Genomic DNA, 22,236 nt, shown 5'->3' with positions numbered 1-22,236 from the left:
GTACCTACAAGATGCACTGCAGGAATTCACCAAGCCTTCTTAGACAGCACATTCCAAACCCATGACCACTACCATCTAGAAGGGCAAGAGCAGAAGACACATGGGAACACTACCACCTGGAAGTTCCCCTCTAAGCCACTCACCATACTGACTTGGAAATATATTGCTGTTTTTTCACTGTTGCTGGGTCAAAATCCTGGAACTCCCTCCCTAACAGCACTGTGGGTGTACCTACCTCATGGACAGCAGTGATTCGAGAAGGCAGCTTACTGCCACCTTCTTGGGGCAACAAGGGATGGGCAATAAATGCTGGCTGAGCCAGTGATGCCCACATCCCATGAATATATAAAAAGAAAACAATTTCAACCTCAGAGCAGGACAATGATGGCATTAATCATTAGCCTGTCAATGGACAGATTGGTCTTTCGAACACAGATTCTCCAAAAATGCAGAGTACAGCATCCCTCGGAGAGCTCCATCACAGTGCTGTAGCATCTGGGCAGACCTCTGACCTTCTGAACGTTAAATACAGCCTCTTTTTATGGCACTAGCTGCTGTATAGTAGGTTTAAATGTCCAGTGTGAATGTTGGTGAATGGGGGAATGGGTGAGTATGAATGGTGGAATTGGTAGGGTGGGTATGTGGTTGAGGCAAGTGGGTGGGTGGGTGAAGTAAATGGTAGGTGGGTAAGGTGCAGGTGGGTGAAGTGGCAGGTGAATATGATGGCGGGTGGGTAGGTGGGTAAGGTGGCAGTTGAGCGAGGTAGATGGGTAGGCTGGTTGATGGGTAGTATGGCAGGTGGGTTGGGTGGTGGGTGGACGAGATAGTAGGTCAATAGGATGGCAATTGGGTGAGGTGGCAGATGGATTGGGGCTAGTCAGGTCTGGGGGCAGATTTGGGGATAGTCAGGGGGTCAGCCGGGCTAGTCACGTTGTCCAGGGATAGTCAGGTTGGGTCGGGGGTGGGGTGGGGGTGGGGGTCAGAGTCAGAGACATTCACGGAGGGTCCCAGGACGTAGGGAAATCACCTGTCAGGAGTCAAACTTACTGGGAAATTCCCATGGAGGTCAGTGTGTCAGGATTTCCTCAGGGTCCCATTGGACATGTTGGGTCATATGTCAAGTCTGTAAAGATCTGGAGACCGGAAGATCTAGGCCAATGTTTTTATTATATGGGATATATACAGGATATACAGCACAGAAACAGGCCATTCAACCCGACCCTCCATGCCAGTGTTTATGCTCCACTTGAGCCTCCTCCCATCTTTTCTCATCTAAATCTACAATAGAAATCACCTATCCTCTCCGGATAGTAGAGATGCATATAAGAGGAAGCTGGACACGTATTTGTGGGAGAAAGGACTGGTTGATTATGATGATAGATTTAGATGAGAAAAGATATTAAATACAATAGGGCCAAGGAGGAGATTGGGGTTCATAAATTAGCAATGCTGCACTTTCTATTCCATTATCGCTAAAATTCTGCCCTCTGCCATAATTCCGAAGCCTTCTGTTGGGCAGCCCAGGTATATACCTGAATCAGACAAAAGCCTTGTTGCTATATTCAAATTGGGGTCTGATACACGCATACATAAGACCCCAGTGCAATTTTGAAGGCAAATGGATGACATGTGCACTCTATCCCAAACCTCCCAGTGATACAAGGCTGGGAATTGGAATAGGCCGCAATAGGTAAGTTCAGAATTATTTCTCTTAGCCCTGGAAAGCCAGGGCTGCCATGGCCTCCCCCATCTCTGCAATTGAACCCAATCCCTCCTTTCCCAGACCTACGTTCCTGCTGGCTGAGAAGACATCTGATATTGTGCCAGCCTCGAGCTTGTGATCTGCAATGGGTTGGCTACTCCGGGTGAGCAACTTGCCAGCTGCCTATAAAAGAGGCCCAGCCCTTGAAGTAGGGCGGGTCTCAACCTGGCAGGAGCTGGTTTCATGTTTCGAGTTCAAATCTACGCCAATGTTGCACATGTCAAAATAACTTTTTTTTAAGATACTTACAAGTACAAGTGAGAATAAACAAAATACTCTGTTGCTTATTTCATTAAAATTTAGAGAAAAGCATGTTGTTCTCCCAAATCACAAGCATGCACAGCTTTCAAACATACAATCTGTTGTAATGTGATTTTGTTAGTAAGGGTGGAAACGTTAGCAGCCAGTCATGATGCACCTGCATTGATGATCCTTTAATTCTTGTCAAGCAGTTAAATGGCCACTTGACGTGCATCAAAGCTTGTTAATCCATCTGTGAAATGTGCAAACTCTGAAGGAAATGTCTGAACCCCTGCGGAGTTAAATGCCAATGTGGCTTTCTAATCTTAGTAATAATGGACCAATGTAAGTACAATTTTATGGGGGATGCAAAACATGTGGGAAATGTGGCAATGCATAATATCATCTTCAGGACTTGGAGGTCATAGATAGAAACCCTGAAGATGCTACATGGGTTTCAAAAGAAAATGAAAGATAAGGCAGGATTATACCTTAAAGTAACAACCCAAATTATAAATGCACACTGTTACAGACAGGAGGAAGGGTTTTAATATAAACAGCCCTGATTTCTCCACTCAATACCTGTCTGTAAGCAGAAAGGTGTTTTTGATTTTTGATTTCTCCCTTTATAAGTGGTGGCATATTTTCTCCAACTCTTCAGATTGGGAGTGAACCAATCCTCTATTAATAACCCCACAGCAAACTCATGATAAGGTAAAATAAGAGGGGCAGTTTATTTTATATACACACACACACACACACACACACACACACACACACAAAGGGGTTTTGCAATGTCTGCCCCTTTTGCATTCATAGAATAAAAGAGGGATAAGGGAAAGAAAGGAGTTCAGGGCAAAGACCACGATAAAAATAAGAGCTATGGCTTCACGTGAGTCCAGAGTCAAGAATTAATGTGCAAGGAAGGCAGCTTTTAGGTGGCTTTGTCTGGCAGAATTCCTGGTCTTGGTCCTAGGAAGTCAATTGCAGGTTGAGTCTGTTGAAGATGCAGACTTTGTATCCTGGGTATGAGTTCACTCTGTAGATGAAATGCAAGGTTTTTTTATGGAGACCAGAAGCCGGCTGCCAGCCTGGAGTCCAGTTTTCTCTAATGAGGTTAAACTGCAACTAAAGACAATCCAAAAGCTGTATAATTAAAGAAGTTCAAACAGCTGAAGTCTTGGTCATGTGACAGGGTGGTTACGGGTTGAGCTATTCAGCTTATCTTTTGAGCAAGTAACTGGAGAACCATGAGCACAATGTTGGAGATGAGGGTCCCAATAGCTCTGCCTTTGTCCAGTACTGGCTGGTGCAGATGCCTCATCTACCAGCCCTTTGTGTTGGCTCGACTAGAATGTTTATACAATGCAAAAGTGTTATATTCCAGGAGTTTGATGAGTTAACCTTTGTTTAAACTGTTCAAAAGCTTGCAGAACTACCTCCATGTGATCAGCTATTTTATCAGTCCGGCCATTAGTCCATTTTTTAAAAAATAAAAAGTTTATAAAGTAGCCAGGATGATAGAGATATATATATTTTCCTTCCTGTCTTCTGACCATGACACAGTGAAAGAAAGTAATACCTTGTAGCTGTTAAAGATACATGGAATTTTTTTTACTGTTTTGTGAGATGTGAGTGTCACTGGCAAGGCCAGCATTTGTTGCTCAAACTAATTACCCTTGAGAAGGTCGGGGTGAGCCACCTTCTGGAACCGCTGCAGTCCACCTGGCATAGGTACACCCACAGTGTTGTTAGGAAGTGAGTTCCAGGATTTTGCCCCAGCAACAGTGAAGGAACAGCAATATAGTTCCAAGTCAGGATGGTGTGTAACCATATCATCATGACCTTTTTTAAGCTTGGCCAAAAATCTGGAACTCTTTTCTTGCTTTTATACATATATATTGGTAAGTGGCTCATTCATCGCTTGTGAAACATTGAATAGTAGAAGTGGAAAAATTAGCAACTAGTCATATGCACCCAAGATAATGATCCTTTAATTCTTTCCAATCTGTGACGGCATGTTTGTGATGAGTCTCTTTATGTTCCTGCTAAAAAAAAAAATGCATTCTCAGAACCTATGGCCAGAATTTTCCGGCCCTTCTGTGGCAGGTTCCCCCGCGGTGGGTGTGGCAAGCCATTCAAACATCCATCAGCTTTGGCAGGGCAGGAAGATCCCGCTGGAGGGAGGGGCTGGAAAATTTTCCAGCCTATATGTTTCAAAACAATGCCCTCCCTCAATTTTATTACTGGTAAAACAAAAATTTATTTTCAAGTAGGGGTAAATAGCATCGATGATCTTTGTAATCTCCATAACTTCTGATGTTCTTCAATGGAGTCAAGAAAAAGGTTTGTGGAATTTGATTATCTGATTGAAAGTACAAATCAAACATTCAGATCTTAAGTCAAATTTCCTAATATTTCAAGGGCTTATATGTGGAAATTGATTGACAGGAGAGTCATGCATAATTCTGTTTTACTGCTCTCTGAATGTCAGGATTTGCAGGATACATGTGATGTTTGTCTTTATTGCAAACATGGATTTGTACCATAGCTTTTGCAGCAGATCCATTTTTCATTTTCAGTGGTAGATCAGGAATTTTGGAAGATGCATGTGTACTAAGTGATGTATGTTGAAAGCTAGGAAGGGTTTGCAGTGCAAGATTGGATTAGGTATTTCCCAATATTATAAACAGGACTACTGTTTCCACGTGTTCCATTACACATGAGTAAACTATTGTTTGTACTGTATATAATTTAAGCAAAAATAAAATGTTTCTGATACCCATGATCTGAGTCAGGTGCCATGTTTATGCTGACAACACACAATTCTGTATCTCCATTGATTGAACTTGCTACTTCCTGTTCACACTAAGAACTGAATGAGTCAAAATTTCCTCCCATTTATCGATAAAATTGAAGCTATGCTCTTTAGCTTTCTATTTTATTTCTCCTGCTTCACATCCTCTTCCTTAATATAACAAGATTATCAGAGTTGTATACAGGTGCAAATTGTCTTTGCCATACAGTATTATCATTACTCTTTTTTTCCCCCAAAGTAGCTCTAAAAATCTAAATTAGTGCAGGGCATTGGTGTGCTTTAATTTAATATAGCATAAGTAATGCTTAGCAGTGTTAGGGGTAGCTGTCTTCCCTCACTTGTTTGCCTGGCAAGACATTTTAAAAATATGGCTCAGGAAGCTGAGTTAGATGGTTTAGTTGACAATTTTGTAGTTTTGCCAGTACAGGATTGATGAGTGAGTGGGAAGTCAGAGGTCTTACTGGTGATCAACTGGTGATTCAGCAAACCAGGTAATCAATTTATGTGTAGATTATTACAGGGCAATTCAGGGGAAATGGTATAGATGTAGGAAGGTGAAAGGCAAAGCAAACAGTTGCTGCTTTGAGGAGGAGTCCTGCGCACATTTGGGACTATGAGTGTTGTCTTGAGGCATGAGATCACAGATTGTGGGTGGATGGCTTTGAATTGAGGGAGCTTCATGTTGTTACAATAGATGATTGGGCTGTGGAAAGCACGGGTCAAATTTTCAAAGGGCTGTGGGGTTGGGATTCAGTGAAAGCAGGAATTAAAAACTGTGGGGCCAGTGGTTGTCTCTTCCCAATGCCTGTAGGACAGTTTTGTATTTCAAAGTGCTGACAGTTTTGCTGCCAATTAACTGCTTCTCACATTCCTTAAGGAGTTTAAGAGTCAATTTGTGATTGAAATTTTAAAGTTTTTTCCAGTGAATCCAAACAATCTTGTGCACGTTAGTGGGGCCCAAGTACATTTCTTTGGAGTTATTCTTAAATATAATCTGTGGGGCCAACTAGCACCACTAATCACTGTTCCTAAGCTTCTCTTCCATGGCCACTTTCTGCCCACTCTAATCGGCAAGGCAGTGGCAGTGGCAGCCCCCAAGATGGCTGCCTGCCTGCCTTTGCCACTGGTGCCAGGCAGGCAGCTCTTGCCACCTGGAGGTGCTTGGTGCTGCTAATTGGACGTTGAGCTCACCTGGCCAAGTTGGCCATTTACATTTAAAAATAGTGATGCTGTAGAGGCATAGGTTCAGGATCCAAATTAAACTGAGTGTTGGGTTTGCGACCCTGCATTGAAAATCCGGCCCCTTGTATGATAATGTTGTCTAAAGCTGGCACACCTGACTCTATTGTCAATGGCTCAATTTCTAGATGGCTAGAATTCAAATTATTTCAGGACAATGTTCCCTATCATTTAAAATGGAAGTAATGATATTCTCTTTCTAATAAACAAAAGTTTTGAACATGTTGAGACAACACCAGAGCTGGAGGGTTGCCATGTTCGCAGCTGCATGTCGTAACTGTGCTCACTTGGTGTAAGTGGAAAAATATAAAAAAAAAAATACCATCTTCTCCTCTGTCATGAGTCAAATCATCAGTTGTAACTCTGGTAGCACTCTTGCCTCTGAGTCAGAAGGTCATGATTTTGAGTCCCACACCAGTCCCCAGGCACACATTTCAACTCTTTCTTGGACTCGAACTCAAGTTCTGTCGAAGGGTCATGAGGACTCGAAACATCAACTCTTTTCTTCTCCGCCGATGCTGCCAGACCTGCTGAGTTTTTCCAGGTAATTCTGTTTTTGCCCAGGCACACAATCTTGGCTAACATTTCATTGCAGCACCAAAGGAGTGCCCAATTGTTTGAGGAACCATCTTTCAGTTAAAATGTTAAACTGAGCCCTTGGCTGCATTCTCAGCTGGATGTAAAATATTTCATGCCACTACTCGAAGACCAGGGGAGTTCTCCCCATGCCTAGTCACTATTTATCCCTCAAACAACATCACTAAAACAGATTATCTGGTCATTTATCTCTTTACTGTTTGTGGGAGGTTACTGTGTGTAAATTGTCTACAGTGTTTCCCTACATTTAAACAGTGACCACAATTTAAAGAGTACTACACTAGCTGTTCTGAGGTGCTAAAGATGCTATATAAATGGAATTTTTTCTTCCTTCTCACAGTAAGGTGTCTTTTTTCTTGCTCCCAATCTAATTTAATTGGTCTGAATTTCGCAGTAGTAACGATGGCAAAACTGCCAGCATTCGCTATCATTATTCCTCTGAAACTGACAGCAATGTCTGGGGTCTGCACATGCACAGTTAATTGCAGTCATCCAGACATTGTTGTTATTGATTCTATGTTTGTCCAGAGATTGAGTCATTGAGGTTGCCCCCTCCACCCCTCCTCTTAGACTGCAATCAATTAGAAATCATTGAATTGGCGAGGGCTTCCATACATATATTGTTAATCTGGCTGTAAAAACCCTTGAAAAAGTTACATCTTATTGAATGAGGTGTTGCTGGGTTACTAACAGGATAATAAGTAATAATTCCTGTTATACAGCCTTGCTGGCCCTGAAAAAGAAATGTTGTTGAATTAAAGGTCTCTAATACGATTAGAAATTCCACAAATGTTTTATATCTTGTTAAAGTTTATGATATTTTAACTTCTACTTGCCTCCCATCTGTAAGTCCTAATCAGTTATTTTGCTGTACATAAAATTAAAAAATTAAAAGCAGAAGGATTCAGTAATTTCTAGTTCCTGCTTTGCTGTCTGTGAGAATCCTATAATGAGATTGACTGCTTACCCTGCTTGATGACAACCCATCGCTGGATGCCTGGAGATCCCCTTGACTTGGTGCCAGGTTTAAACTGACTTTGGGAAAGGGGAAGTCTGTGCCACAGATTGCTGGATCTTTGGTGACATCTTCCTTTGAGGCAAGCACTGAGTGCTGTTGCTTCTCTGCTGACCACAAAATCTAGCCACCCTCCTTAAATTCAATAGTAGTAGAAGTGTGTGAAGAATCATGGCTTCTAAGAGGTTCAGCTGAGACTGCTCAGACAATTTGAGGACACCTTCAGCCAAGAGGTGGGATTAAAGACATCTTCTAATGTTGTTGGCACGGATTTGTGACTCCTGTACATTGTATTGAAGGAATTAGCAATGCATTCACCTGTGAGCAGCGTGACACCAAAATTAACAACTGACCTGGAGGTCTTTGTTTTGTTCCCATTGATAACACTATTAAAATTTTTAGTGTTACTTTCTCCTGTTTTTAAAAAAAAACAGGCCTCCAGTAAGCAAACAATGGGTAGAATTTTCCATAAATGAGACTAAGTGCGGTAGCGGATGGTTTTGGCAATGCCCACCCGCTGTCAAGAATGGCAGGAATTCACGCCCAATTCTGCACTTGGAGGGTAATTAATTATGCAAAGGCACGTATCGGTTCTAATCACCTGGTGGGTTTGGAACTGACTCGTCCTCCCACCATCAGCTGGTGGGTTCAAAGGTCTGGGTGCCATATTTAAAGGCCAGTCCAACACACACCCTCTCCAGCCCATCAGAGATGTCTGGCAGCCAGAAGAGGAAGGCCGCAAGCCTGAAAAAGAAGTCAGCACCCCGCTTCACCTGCCAGGCCCTCCAGGCTTTGAGCAGAGGGGAGCAAGCACAAAGGCATGTGCTCTATTCCAGAGGTGGCTGCAGGAATCACAGCAGCCTCACCTCTCCGGCTTGGGAGGCTGTTGCGGAGCAGGTCAGTATGGCTGGCAACCGCGCCCAAAATGCTACCCAGTGCAGGAAGAGGATGAGTGATCTCATCTGCTCCACCAGGGTAAGTCATCCTTCATCTTCCTCTAATATCAAACTCTCATCATGGTATCATGTACTCAAATGGCTACTCTCTTCAGGGATCTCACACAACCATTAGTGGGGGTCTCTATATTAACACTCATTCTCTCACTGAGGCTTTCACATCACCACCGTCCCATCTATCATGTTGCTCACAATCCATCCTCTGGCCCTTCTGGGGAGGGCTCACACATATGGGACATGCATCTCACCCAACCTCTGCTCCATCCCTTCTCACCACATGTCTTTCTTTCTTTTTCATACAGGCCAAGCTGACGCAAAATAGGCACCAGAGATCGCAGACCGGGGGAGGGACAGCCGACGTCATTGTTCTCACTGAGTTTGAGGAGGCTACAGCTGAACTAGCTGGGGAGGGTAGGGATCGCTTCTGTGGGGAAGGGAAATCGACCTCTCCTTATCAGTTTAGCATAGATCACAGCTCCATCACTTCATCACATCCTGACATTCACAGTGAGGCACATGCAGTCTTATCTAGCTCATGCTCATTAACTGAAACCCTATTTTCCGATCTCTAGACACGAGCAGCCGTCGCCGGTAGGAATAGCCCAGGTCCATGGCACTCAAGGGCTGCTGGGGACCAGCCACTTATTCAGTCTGAGTCAGATGATGAGTCTCTGGAAGTGGCTGCCAGATAAATGCTGGAGATGCAGTGACAGATGACAGAATATTAGGCAGAGATTCAATAGTCACTCAATAGACTAGAACGAACGATGAAGAGTCCGTCCATGTTCAGCCTGATGTCATGGCTCCAACATGTGACCACCTCGAGGTCACCATGGGAAGGCTGGTGACTACCATGGAGACCTTGGTCCAGCAAGCCTTGCCGGATTTGCGCTCAGCCCTGCACTCCATGGCCACACACCTCGGTGGGCACCATCAAGGTGTGGGCAACATAGGAACGAGACACCTTGACCTCCCTCCAGGTGCACCATCTCCTGCAGGAGTCAGGGTGGGGCCCCCAGGCACCCACAGGGAGGATGAGCATCAGCTAGATGCCCCAGGGGCCTCCTCTCAGGGCACTCCAAGAGTTTGTAGCTGCTCACAGCCCCTCTGCCTGTGACCCCATCCATTCCTGTTTCACAGGCTGCCAAGGGTGCTTCTGCCGCTGAACAGGTGACCATTATCAGGCTGGGGCCCACCAGGCCTCGGATCGCCAGAAGACGTCCGCCAAGGTCATCACAGACATCAGGACATGGCTGTCAGCAGGCTGCCTCCACCTCTGCTGCAGATGTTGAGGCTGCACCCAGGCATAGCTGTAGAGTTAGGAAAGTTAAGAAAAATTGATATCACTTTTGGGTCTATTATGACACAGCTGATGGCAAAGACTGAGTTGTTCAAATCCCAGAGGGAAACTTGAAACTACTGTCATAACCCCCTTTTTGCAATTTGTACCTTTCGAGATGCAGACTTTGAATTCAGCAGTAATAAGACCACCGAGTCTCAAGAGATTTTTTATAAAACTAAATTAAACATTAATTAATACAAGAAAAATTGCAAGCACGTACAAATGTCTACAAGCTTGGCCTAAATAGCCAAGTGGTTATGGTACTGGGTTTGCAACCCCAAGATCAAGTGTTCAAATCTCACAATGGCAAACTATGAAACAATGTAACTTCATCTGAAACAGATGGAAACAGGTTTGTACTCGAAAGAGTTACAAATGTCTACAAAAATCCCTTACTTAATCTGATTCTCAGTTAGACCCCTGGTAAGGCAAAAGTAAATCTCAGATTTAAACAGATACCTAGCAAAGCATGCCCTGGACAGTCGCATTCAAAATGAGTTTCTTTCAGTTCTGGGTCCTTGCAGACAGCAGCTTGAGGCTTCTCGCACATGTTGGATCTTAAAATGCCTCTCCCTTACACACAATCTTCTTCCTCCTTTATACATGTCTTTCTCTTTGAATCTAAATTTTCCATTGTATCACTTGGCTTTTAATTTTACCTCTTCTAACAATAACATCCTTTGATTCTACCAATTTTATTAATAAGCTGAAAAAACACATTGCTTAGCGTCTTCTAGCTAGGTGTAAGATTTCACCCATTCTTTTGAATGGTTTATTTAAAAATGCACTTACGTTTCTAGACTTCCCCATGTAAGATTGGATGGGCAGTGAAAAAGTTAATTAAATTGGGACTTTAATGGCCTTAACTGGTCTGTTAATTGTCAGTGGGCACGCTACTGACTCTCGTGCCCGCCTGCTGAACTGAAATAATGCGTGTCATTTACGCTCGTTTAGGTTGGGCACGTGCCCGCACGACAAGTGAAAAATGCTGGCCTATGTGTAAATCCCCTTTTTGGTCTCTAACTGGCCCTACTCCTTTTATCACCCTTTTACAATTGATGTGCTTATAGAATACTTTGGGATTTCCTTTTATGTTAGCTGCCAGTCTTTTTTCATAATTCCTCTTTGCTTCTCGTATTTGCTTTTTCAATCACTCCTGAACCTTTTGAATTCAGCTTAGTTCTCAATTGTATTTGCTACCTGACACTTGTGTAAGCACATTTTTCCTTCTTTAATTTCTATCTCCTTTGTCATCCAGGGAGGTGTGGGTTTGTTAACGTACTCTGCTGGGAGACATCTTGAGTAGTTCTTCCAGGGAGCATGTAAACAGCGAAAACATTGTTCTTCACCAAGAGTGTGGTAACAATTCAAAAACAGAATTACCTGGAAAAACTCAGTAGGTCTGGCAGCATCGGTGGAGAAGAAAAGAGTTGACGTTTCGAGTCCTCATGACCCTTCGACAGAACTTGAGTTTGAGTCCAGGAAAGAGCTGAAATATAAGCTGGTTTAAGGTGTGTGTGTGGGGGGCGGAGAGATAGAGAGACAGAGAGGTGGAGGGGGGTGGTGGTGTGGTTGTAGGGACAAACAAGCAGTGATAGAAGCAGATCATCAAAAGATGTCAATGACAATAGTACAATAGAACACATAGGTGTTAAAGTTAAAGTTGGTGATATTATCTAAACGAATGTGCTAATTAAGAATGGATGGTAGGGCACTCAAGGTATGGCTCTAGTGGGGTTTTTTTTTATAATGGAAATAGGTGGGAAAAGGAAAATCTTTATAATTTATTGGAAAAAAAAGGAAGGGGGAAACAGAAAGGGGGTGGGGATGGGGGAGGGAGCTCACGACCTAAAGTTGTTGAATTCAATATTCAGTCCGGAAGGCTGTATAGTCCCTAGTCGGAAGATGAGGTGTTGTTCCTCCAGTTTGCGTTGGGCTTCACTGGAACAATGCAGCAAGCCAAGGACAGACATGTGGGCAAGAGAGCAGGGTGGAGTGTTAAAATGGCAAGCGACAGGGAGGTTTGGGTCATTCTTGCGGGCAGACCGCAGGTGTTCTGCAAAGCGGTCGCCCAGTTTACGTTTGGTCTCTCCAATGTAGAGGAGACCACATTGGGAGCAATGAATGCAGTAGACTAAGTTGGGGGAAATGCAAGTGAAATGCTGCTTCACTTGAAATGAGTGTTTGGGTCCTTGGATGGTGAGGAGAGAGGAAGTGAAGGGGCAGGTGTTGCATCTTTTGCGTGGGCATGGGGTTGTGCCATAGGAGGGGGTTGAGGAGGAGGGGCTGATGGAGGAGTGGACCAGGGTGTCCCAGAGGGAGCGATCCCTACGGAATGCCGATAAGGGGGGTGAAGGGAAGATGTGTTTGGTGGTGGCATCATGCTGGAGTTGGCGGAAATGGCGGAGGATGATCCTTTGAATGCGGAGGCTGGTGGGGTGATAAGTGAGGACAAGGGGGACCCTATCATGTTTCTGGAAGGGAGGAGAAGGCGTGAGGGCGGATGCGCGGGAGATGGGCCGGACACGGTTGAGGGCCCTGTCAACGACCGTAGGTGGAAAACCTCGGTTAAGGAAGAAGGAGGACATGTCAGAGGAACTGTTTTTGAATGTAGCATCATCGGAACAGATGCGACGGAGGCGAAGGAACTGAGAGAATGGGATGGAGTCCTTACAGGAAGCGGGGTGTGAGGAGCTGTAGTCGAGATAGCTGTGGGAGTCGGTGGGTTTGTAATGGATATTGGTGGACGGTCTATCACCAGAGATTGAGACAGAGAGGTCAAGCAAGGGAAGGGAAGTGTCAGAGATGGACCACGTGAAAATGATGGAGGGGTGGAGATTGGAAGCAAAATTAATAAATTTTTCCAAGTCCTGACGAGAGCATGAAGCGGCACCGAAGTAATCATCGATGTACCGGAGAAAGAGTTGTGGAAGGGGGCCGGAGTAGGACTGCAACAAGGAATGTTCCACATACCCCATAAAGAGACAGGCATAGCTGGGGCCCATGCGGGTACCCATAGCCACACCTTTTATTTGGAGGAAGTGAGAGGAGTTGAAGGAGAAATTGTTCAGCGTGAGAACAAGTTCAGCCAGACGGAGGAGAGTAGTGGTGGATGGGGATTGTTCGGGCCTCTGTTCGAGGAAGAAGCTAAGGGCCCTCAGACCATCCTGGTGGGGGATGGAGGTGTAGAGGGATTGGACGTCCATGGTGAAGAGGAAGCGGTAGGGGCCAGGGAACTGGAAATTGTTGATGTGACGTAAGGTGTCAGAGGAATCACGGATGTAGGTGGGAAGGGACTGGACAAGGGGAGAGAGAAGGGAGTCAAGATAACGAGAAATGAGTTCTGTGGGGCAGGAGCAAGCTGAGACGATCGGTCTACCGGGGCAGTTCTGTTTGTGGATTTTGGGTAGGAGATAGAAGCGGGCCGTCCGAGGTTGGGCGACTATCAGGTTGGAAGCTGTGGGAGGGAGATCCCCAGAGGAGATGAGGTCAGTGACAGTCCTGGAAACAATGGATTGATGTTCAGTGGTGGGGTCATGGTCCAGGGAGAGGTAGGAGGAAGTGTCTGCGAGTTGACGCTCAGCCTCCGCGAGGTAGAGGTCAGTGCGCCAGACAACAACAGCACCACCCTTGTCAGCGGGTTTGATAACAATGTTAGGGTTGGACCTGAGAGAATGGAGTGCAGTAAGTTCAGAGAGAGACAGGTTAGAATGGGTGAGAGGAGCAGAGAAATTGAGACGACTAATGTCGCGCCGACAGTTCTCAATGAAAAGATCGAGAGAAGGTAAGAATCCAGAGGGAGGGGTCCAGGTGGAGGGAGAATATTGGAGGTGGGTAAAAGGATCCGTTGAACTGGGTGAGGACTCCTGCCCAAAGAAGTGAGCCCGGAGACGAAGACGGCGGAAGTAGAGTTCAGTATCATGCCGAGCCCGAAATTCATTGAGGTGAGGGCGTAAGGGTATGAAACTAAGTCCTTTGCTGACGCACACCTTAAACCAGCTTATATTTCAGCTCTTTCCTGGACTCGAACTCAAGTTCTGTCGAAGGGTCATGAGGACTCGAAACGTCAACTCTTTTCTTCTCCGCCGATGCTGCCAGACCTACTGAGTTTTTCCAGGTAATTCTGTTTTTGTTTTGGATTTCCAGCATCCGCAGTTTTTTTGTTTTTATATCTGTGTGGTAACAATTGTCTGGGAGCAACATGATCTTACAGATTCCTTCAGGTCCAGCCACCTGACAATGCAACATGTGCCCCTGGCACCAAGTGGTTGTGAAACCAATCAGAAAACATATCTCTGGTTACCCAGGCCCTCTTATTGGCATAGTAGTGAAAGGTAATGTCCAAATACCCTTGGAGCATCTGGGACGTTTGCTTTTCCCAGTTACAGCCAGTTTACATTTGTGTGTGCCAGCTGCAAGGACAGTCAACTTATCCTTAGCATCTTTATCACATGTTGATGAACTCTCCTCAGCTGTTGATAGCATTTTCCTAGGGCGTATCACCAGAACAGACACATTTCCTCAGTATTGTAAATGTTTTCAGGCAAAAGGTTTTTGGCTGAAGCTAGCATAACAAACTCAGTGTACCATGGTCTGCAGAGGCTTTATCACCACAAACTTTCAAAACTCGATCCCATGACACTTCCTGATGTTCTGCAACCAATATTTCACAATTTCCACACCAGGCCAGTTCTACACTTGTAGAGGGAGAGCCTGGTCTTGTCCTTGAGCCCTCTGCCGATCGGTGACATCGCAGCCAGGTTGTGACATACAGTGGTGGATCCTAATGCATCAGGAGGAGGGGTCCGTGTAGTCTGACAAACATTAGCGCTTATACCCGGCTTATGAGAATTCTTGAGCGTGTTGGTGTTATAATTAAGTTCATTTGATTAAACCCTCGCTTACAAGCTTCAGTGCTGCTTGGAATTACTTGTGTGCAGTTTAGTAATGATCGTAAATCCTGGCGAATGTGTTGTCCAGCTTCCCCTGCATAATCTCTGAATGCATTGATTACAGAATAGATGACAGTTTAAACCGCTTGCAGAGAGAAACTACTGCCAAATCTGGTGACATTTTAGCTGGCCAGTAGTCTTTGTCAAGAATGTGCAATTGCTCGATCAGAGATGCATAACTGGATTGGGCTGCAGCGGCTGAACGAGAGCCTTTCAATGATATGGTTGTGAACATTAGATTTCCTAAATTACTGATGAGACTGGTAATAAACTGCTGATAGTTGATGTTGAATATCTTACTGTTGCTCCCTGATGAGATTTTTCCAAACTTTCCCTGTGCGACTGCAGTTTTGGCCTCAAGAATTTTTGTGCCAGCTTGCTCTTTCAATCCACACACAAAGCATATGCTGTGAAGGGTTACTTTGTCTGTGTACACAATCATTGTAGTGCGTTTCTGCAAACACTCTGAGAGCATACTGAGTTCATGTAATGTGTCATACATCAGAGTCTAAGAGGAAATGCTCTTTAACAGACCCTCAAAAGGCTTTCCTGTCAGACGCAGGCCTTGTTACATCTTTTATTGCCAGTTCAAAATGAGCGCATGATGCTTCATAGTTGCACCACACAGCCGACACTGTTTGAAATGAGCTTGCTACCCACCTGGTGCTTAAAATGTCACCTATTTTGGAAATTGGTTGTTCTAATTCAGCAGCGCATTCTACCAGTTGCCTCTGATTGAGAGGTGATCTATTATACACAGAGTATACTTTGTCCATTAAGGAATGGAAATGGTTCACTCCACCAACTTCTGTTACCAAATCGCCCACTGCGGGTTCTAATCTATGGTTCAGGCAATGCCAAATATTAATATCTGGGTATTGCTCCATATGTCTGTGAGCTACCCCTGATTTGGTGCCCAGCACAACACTCATTTCATCACAAGCAAATGCTATAAGATGCTGCTTCAGGTTGGAGTCACCAAAACCATGTTTCGTGAGACATTCAAGAAGATACTTAACTATTGTATCGGCTTTTTGATCTGGAAGTTCAATCAGATCTAAAAACATGAATTCCTTCTTATCACTCTCACATTTCAGTTAAACTACCAGAGCGGTTCTGTTACTGAGGCTTGTAGATTTGTCAGTAAGAATAAAAATTTTACCTTCGATTACTTTGATTTGCTGGCAAATTTTCTTCCTCATCTGGGTAGCTATGTGGTCGTTAATTTCTGCAGCACCGTAGCGGGAATGCAACCCATTTCCCGTGTCAACACCATCTCCATGTTGAAGCTCCAGCAAGCCAAAGTGGTCAGAGTAAGGTCAAAGTAAAATATTGTGGATGCTGGAAATCTGATACAAAAACAGAAAATGCTGGAAAAATTCAGCAGGTCTAATGGCATCTGTGGAAAGAAAGAACAGAGTTAATGTTTCGAGTCTGTATGACTCTTCTTCAGAGCTAAAGAGAAGTAAAAATGTGATGAAATTTATACTGTTTGGGGGGAGGGGGGTGGGGTGGGGGTGGAGGGTGGAGGGTGGAGCAGGTGAAGCTGGATAGAAGGCCAGCTTCAAAGAAGAGCTGTGGATTTGTCGATGTACTCTGTTGGGAGACATCTTGACCAGTTCTTCTGGAGCGGGGGGGTGGTGCTGGTGGTGGTGGGGGGAGTGTAAACAGCAAAAACATTGTTCTTCAATCTTGGTAAGATGATGTGTTTAATAATTGTTTGGGAGCAACATTATTTTACAGGTTTTTTTCAAGTCCAGCTACCTAACAATGCAACATGCCTCTGGCACAAAGTAGTTGTGAAACCAATCAGAAAACATGTCCCTGGTTACCCAGGTCCTCTTATTGGCATAGTAGTGAACAGGTAATGCCCAAATACTCTTGGAGCACCTGGGGCGTTTGCTCTTCCCAAGGCAAAGGCGAGATTGACAAAAGGCGTCATGAACAAAAGGATAAAGGGGGTGTTAATGGTCGTGGTGAGGGCTAAAGGAGATGCTGATAGTGGCATTAAGGTAAGAAAGCAGAATGTGATAATAGCAGGAAAAGGGTAAGCACTCTGAAAAGAACAACATGAACAAGTGACAGATGGCCCTTGTGGGGGTGGGGTGGGGGGAGGGGACGGTGGTGGGGAAAAAAAGACCAAAAATAGGGTAAAAGGTGGGGATTAACAATGAATAAAAATGAAAATAAATAAAAATAAAAATAAGTGATTAAAAAATAAAAATTAATATTGAAAAAAGGGGATAAAAAAGGGGTGAGGATAGAGGAGTTCATGGTCTGAAGTTGTTGAACTCAGTGTTAAGTCAGGAAGGCTGTAAAGTGCCTAATTGGAAGATGAGGTGCTGTTCCTCCAGTTTGCGTTGAGCTTCACTGGAACAATGCAGCAGGCCAAGGACAGATGTGTGAGCATGAGAGCAGGGTTGTGTGTTGAAATGACAAGCAACAGAAAGGTCTGGGTCATGCTTGTGGACAGACTGAAGGTGTCCCGCAAAGCGGTCATCCAGTCTGCGTTTGGTCTCTCCACTGTAGAGGAGACCGCATTGGGAGCAATGAATGCAGTAGACCAAATTGAAGGAGGTGCAAGTGAAGCACTGCTTCTTCTGAAAGGAGTGTTTGGGTTCTTGGACGGTGAGGAGGGAGGAGGTCAAGAGGCAAGTGTTGCGCCTTCTGCGATTGCATGGGAAGGTGCCATGGGAGGGTGATGAGGTTTTGGGGTTGATGGAGGAATGGACCAGGGTATTCTGGAGGGAACGGTCCCTATAGAATGCTGACAGGGGGGTTGAGGAGAAGGTGTGTTTGGTGGTGGCATCATGCTGGAGTTGGCAGAAATGGCGGAGGATCATCCTTTGAATGTGGAGGCTGGTAGGGTGAAAAATGAGGACAAGGGGGATCTTATCATGGTTCTGAGAGAGAATAAGGTGTGAGGGTAGAGGTGCGGGAGATGGGTCGGACACGATTGAGGGCCCCATCAACCACAGTGGGTGGGAAACCTCGGTTAAGGAAGAAGGAAGACATGTCAGAAGCATCATTTTGGAAAGTAGCATCATCGGAACCGATGTGACGGAGGTGAAGGAACTGGGAGAATGGGATGGAGTCCTTACAGGAAGCAGGGTGTGAGGAGCTGTAGTTGAGGTAATTATGGGATGATATCACTTTCCAAAACAGTGCTTCTGTTTTGCGCAGAAAACTACACAAGTCGCCTTTTGATGAGATGCATTGAGGTTGTCACAATTTTTTCCAAGAGTGTGCTTTTTCAGCAACTTGTTGCGCAATGGTTTGTGCTGTATAAATGTTTTTCTGAGAGATTTTAAATGTGTACTCTGGCTGGATCCATTGTATGTCACTTGGTACAAATGCCATTCATTTGAAAGTCTTAATCCCTTGGACATGAAAAGCGATAAGCAAATAATATTTACACACTACAGCCATGTTTTTCATTCTTATAGTCTAACCAAGAATATGTCTCTTTCTTTCCTCTTCCACACTTCCTCCTTCCACACATCCACACAGGGATACAGACCTGTCAGTGTATCAGGCTCAGTTTCAGACGTACACTGTGTGCTCCGTGTTGACTCTGACTCTGAGGCAGCTGCAGCACTGGAGCTCTCTCCTCCATCACCACTCACTGTGATAGTACTTGAATGTTCTTTACTTTCTTCACTTTCTCTATGAAAGAAGGAGGGTTACACTTTTATGTTTGTGTTCGTTGTGTTGCTATCAGGCAACCCTGAAGGTTTGTTTAGTTTTTTCCCCCCCAATTACACGTATAGCAGGCTATTGGGCAAGGAGATTTTAGAAATTGTCCTGCTTCCAGTGGGCAGCTGTTTGCAATTCCGACTGAGGCCTTTCTCCCTTCAGGCTGCCAGTGAGTACTGAGTAGGCCAGTGGATTTTAGACTATTTTATTTTAAAAGTTGTTAACCTGCCACTTTGAGGCATTGTGAAAAAAATCGTAGACACTAAACAGGCGACGACTAGCATGCAATGGGGTGGCGCCTGAAACAGAAAGTAGTTTTGACATGTTGTTCAGCCGCACCTTCTGCAGTTATCCTGCATCTGTACGCACACTCAAGCTTCACCTTCCAAGCACACTTTCAGACCTTTGGCCATCAGGCAGAAACACCACTGCTCCAAAGACCTGCACTAAGGAGTTACCAACCTTCGGCTGCCTCTCAAACCTTCGCGGCTTCTTTCAAGCACACATTGCTTCAAGTCTGCTCCCTTGGCAGCTCTTTCTTGCACTTTGAGCTTTCTTTAACTTTAACTTTACTTGAAGTCTGAGTCCTTTCTCCTATTTCCCCTTGCTGGTTTGGGCTATCTCCTCCATTATGGCGCTTTTGCTGAGGTTATGTGAAGTGGGGTAGGAGTGGTGGGGGGAGTCAGAGGGAGTGGGGGTTACTGGGAGCCGGGGCTTCAGGAGGACCCAGTTGCAGGACTGTCCCAGCTGGGATTCGTGACTCGTGGGGCTCCTCGTGGGGAATCAAAGCTGCTCAGGGCTTCTGAGAAGAGGTGCTGGAGCTCTGGCACACTCCGACAGCACCACACTACTGATGGGTGTGCTTACCTTCAACCATTAGTGTCGCCTCCTTCATCTCGTGGTTTACTGAGATAGGTTGTAGCTCCTCGCAGCTGCTGAACCCCAGGGTAGCAGGAACATGTGTTTCACTGAAGTTGAATTAATGTATTTTCCTTTGTTTGTCACATGTCTAGCTGTCACGTCACAGTTCCACAATATGCCTTTGGCATGATGTTGCACATCTTTCACTGTCTGGTGCGCATACTTTTGTTGCTGTTTCAGTGCATCAACCCTGCTGGATTTCCCTTGACGTAACTGAAGGCTAGGTATTTGGGTTGTCAGTGCCTTTATCTGTCTACTCATGGCTTCATGTGCATTGGTCATGCCAAAAGCCTGAAAAATTGTGAGCTTGTCCTGTCCGATCCGAGCTTTTGTAAATCCGGTGTGCAGAGCTCCATTTGAGGTGATCGACCAGCCTTTAACTGGATTTGCATTTGCTGGTTACATTTCTCACCCTCGTTAAAAAATTGTCAACTTGCTCACCTTCAGGCATTGAAATTCATAGTGGTTGATCCAATGGTTTGACTTTGGCTGGAGATGTGTGCCAAATTTCTCAAATTTTTACTGCTGTCCTCACTGATCTCCCGGTTATTAAACAGATCTAATCCTTTCTCTCTTTCCCATAGAAGAATGTAGCTGACCCTTCCTTCTTCACTAGTGTCCTTTAGAAAACTACTGAACATCAGTCTACACTTTTTTTTAAACTTCTCATAAGTCTCTACGACATCATCGGCCTGCCAGTTCATCCTGAGCTGAAGCTGCGGGTTCATTGCTACGGCAGTGTCCATTTAGTTCTTGCATGATTCACTCAGTTTTTATCTTTTTCTGTGACTAATTCAGGTTGAATTTTGTCAATCTAATTCATCCTTTATTTCATTTGTAAAGCTTGGTTTTACCCACAGTCACCTGCTGCCACAATGTTTTGTCTTGTGGTTCCCAACAGTTTGAAATAATCACATTTCTTTCAGCTCTCCATGGGTTGTACATTGTTGCTTGGTACCCTGACTGTAGAGCAGCAATAAGTAATTTGGCAGCTTTGATTTATATGTATACATTTGCATAAGAATTTTGTTCCAAACTCTTTTTGAATAATATAATGTGGAAGATAAGAAATATCAAAGATAAAAAGTCTAAAGGCTAAAAAGAAGAATGAACTGGATATTCTATCATATTTGGCTGCTTGTAATCAGAGTTACCTGGATAATATATTGCAGGTTTTGATAGTTTATGGATTTCCAACTATCTGTCAGTCAGTTTGCCAAGGAAATGACTTAAAGGTTTTTGATCATTTGCAAGCTGTTGTAGTCACTGTTTTAGCGGCTCTGCTTTCTGCTGCCCTCTAACTAGTTATCTCAATCGCCTGTGTCATTTCCAAAAACGGCATCTGCAAGATCAGTGAAATATTAAGTTTTGGACATATTTTCACCTTTAGGCAATACAATATTAAGGTACTTCTGAGCTAGTACTTGGTTGATTTTGGGTTACAAACATGTTTTAATGTCTGGCAACCTTGTGCATCAGTGTTTATAAAATACCATCCCTGATTTTTCTTGTTTTTTTTATATATCTGGGAATGCAGAGTTTTTAATAGTTTTGATGGATCAGGGTAGGGATGGGGGTTAGTGGAGGGGGAAAGAGCCTAAATGTTGTTGAGTGTTCAGGGACCCAAGAACTCTTATTGTGGCCAGGGAGCTTTGTACCTTTCTTTTATATTACCTATTGCAATTGTGCCCTTTTGTGATTGTACTTTGACACCAGATTAAGTACAATTGTCTACTTAAGTGTAAAGGCCCCCAAACCCTTTACAGATGGCCCCCACCAGGCATTTGCTGCCCCTGTATTCAAAGTAATTACATTCATGTAATAAAATATAATTAACTTCACATGAACTTGTCCCAGTAGGACAAGAGGCAGTGTTTTGAAAAATCAGTGGTGACAGCTGGTAAAATTCATGACTTTCTTAAGTATTGTATTATTGTTTTCATATGCAACTTTATAAATAATTATATATAGTTTTTGAATCCCTTTTAAATTGATGGTGGCTTATTACAGAATATTAAGTGTCCTTAAACCTCTGCAGGTTCCATCTCTTCGACCAGTGAGCAAGTTCCTGCAAGAGTTCTGCCTGGTATCGAACAGAGAACAGCGTTTTTCCACACTGGTCGGAACAGCATTTCTATATCTCTCTCTCTCTCCCTCTCCCCCGTCTCCTTTTTCTATCACTTTCTTTCTCTTTCTTCTCTCTTGCTGTGTCTAGATTTTCTGTATCTGATTGCCTGAAAGTTTGTAAGCCAACCCATGGCAAAGCCAGCTGCTCTGCACTGTCCTTTGTGTTCAGGTGTTAAAACTGCACCTGACTTTCAATAAAGCTTGACCTGGATCCCATGTCCCAATGGTCACCAGACCAAATAAGCTTATCATCAGACAGAACTATTTGCAGGTCACATACTCCATTGTATCTTGAATTAAAAAAGACAGTTTAAAACATAACCATCTTATAAAACCTTGTGCTCATAACAAAAGTAAGAGAGTTTTTTAAAAATTCTTTCACGGGATGTTGGCATCGCTGGCCATCCCAATAATTGGGGATTGTTGTCCATCCCTAATTCCCCTTGAGAAGGTGGTGTAGAATTGCCTTCTTGAACCACTGCAGTCCATGTGATGTAGATACACCCACAGTGCTGTTAGGGAGGGGCCTCCAGGATTTTGACCCAGTGACAGTAAAAGAATAGCGATCTAG

The 22,236-nt window shown here is 44.3% G+C and overlaps 1 protein-coding gene across 4 annotated transcripts in view; it reads left to right on the top strand.

Moving 5' to 3' along the window:
- LOC121285733 (copine-8) overlaps window positions 1–22,236 on the top strand; it is a 755,949-nt gene that overhangs the window by 140,168 nt on the left and 593,545 nt on the right. The window lies entirely within an intron of this gene.

This window comes from Carcharodon carcharias, chromosome 13 (assembly GCF_017639515.1).
Source record: "Carcharodon carcharias isolate sCarCar2 chromosome 13, sCarCar2.pri, whole genome shotgun sequence".
NCBI classification, from domain to species: domain Eukaryota; kingdom Metazoa; phylum Chordata; class Chondrichthyes; order Lamniformes; family Lamnidae; genus Carcharodon; species Carcharodon carcharias.
Note: the sequence above shows the minus strand (reverse complement) of the source record. Positions and strands in the feature narration are given on the sequence as shown.